The sequence below is a fragment of the Numida meleagris genome, unplaced genomic scaffold, assembly GCF_002078875.1.
Source record: "Numida meleagris isolate 19003 breed g44 Domestic line unplaced genomic scaffold, NumMel1.0 unplaced_Scaffold844, whole genome shotgun sequence".
Taxonomy (NCBI): domain Eukaryota; kingdom Metazoa; phylum Chordata; class Aves; order Galliformes; family Numididae; genus Numida; species Numida meleagris.
The window spans coordinates 1631-3399 of record NW_018365059.1 but is presented as its reverse complement, the minus strand read 5'-3'; positions in this window follow the sequence as shown (position 1 = coordinate 3399).

Sequence of the window (1769 nt, the reverse complement as noted above, 5' to 3'; positions counted from 1 at the left end):
GACATTGGCTACTGAAGAACAACAAAATAACCATCAGGTAGATCGAGCCTCCAAAATTAAGGTGGCTCAAATGGACTTGGACTGATACAATACAAGAGTGAGTTATTTCTAGCTCACTGGGCCCATGAGACCTTGGGCCATCAAGAAAGAGATGCCCATAAACCGTTGACACCTCAGAGCTCGATGAAGACCATGCAGCGGGCTTCGCTGCCTTTACTCGGCTCAGGTCTGGTGCTTGGCCCTGGGTTCCGCGTTAGCCCTGAGTTTGGCTGGATGCTTTCCGGGCAAAGCCCCGGAACACCCGTGCCCTCTTAGAGATGGCCAGCGGAATGCATATGAAGAGGGTGGGAGAGAGAAGCAGCATTTCCAGGGAGCTCGGCAGCAGGCGTCTATTCGCTGTTCTCCTTCTAAAGAGAGCTTTTAACTTCTCTAAGAGCAAGAGACTTTTCAGAGGAAACATGATACCTCACAAATCTGTTTTGACGTGGGACTCGGTTTTAGTCACCATGCAGTTCAGATGGGAAAAATGCAAACACTTCTATTACATGCTAAATTGCTGTTATTTTACGTGCAGCCTGCGTGTCAGGGATTTACTTTGGCTCCACACACCAAGAGTGGACCAAAGGCCAAGAGGAGCTACAGCCCAACAAAGCACGGGAATGCTCCCAGATACGCAGCTCAGGAAACAAAGCAGGGGCTGGCTCATCCAAATGAGCCCAAGTGAAAACGCGAGCATTTCCGCAGCACAAAACACTCAGAGCAGATGGGAACTGCAAGCAGAGCAGCCTGCCAAAGCTCCACCTCTACAGATCAGCGAGGGGAAAACATGATGGCCTGCATGGCACATTGGTGAGATAGTACTATTGAAATCCTCTGGGAGACAATCACACATCAGCTCAGGGGTGGAAGTAGCCTTGGGCTTGCTAAAGGAGACTCAGAGTCAGAAAGCCAATGGGCAAAGTACTGTGTGAGGGCAATTCCTTCTGGTTCTCAGGTCTACCTACTGCTGTTGTTACCTGAAAGCGATAACGGCTCACATTCCTCGTGCAAGGAAGTGCAAAACAAGGAGTTAATGGGATGGTTCATACACCTCAGATCAGTGGGATGGTAAAAAAAAACGAGTGGCTTACTTAAATAAATAAATAAACAAACCAAACATCCAACCAAACTGAGATTATTTATAGAATCATAGAATCATAGAATGAGCTAGGGTGGAAAAGACCTACAAGATCACATAGTCCAACCATCCATTTCTTCTATTTCTTCATCTGCTGAGAAGAGGGAGTATCTGACAACATCACAGCCAAACCAGCCCGTGGCAGTCAAATCACCACCTGCTGATGCTGTGAATGCCATTTGAACCGAACCGTGTAGGCTGCTTCTTGCATAGCAGCAAAGCTAAATATAAAAATTAAGGCATCATGGATTTATCCTTCTTTTCAGCGGGCTAACCTGCTAGGAATTCCCCATCGAGATGCTTCTCTACTTTTCTTGGCACCTGTGGGATGGCAAATGGCAGCGTTGTGCCCATGCTGCAATTCCAATAGAAACTGGGATAATGCAGCTGACCAGGCAGGAGGCTTCCTTCCCACCTCCCTTGGAATGTGCCCTGTTGGGTCTCCATGCTCAGCATCCAGCCCTGGCATGTGCCCCGGCAGCCGGGAGGAGGGCAGCCAAGCTGGTAGCAGGGCTGGAAGGTGTGTGCTGTGAGGGTGCTCGGGTCGTCTGCTCCAGAGAAGAGAAGGCCGGGAGGCATCCTCCTCGCCCTC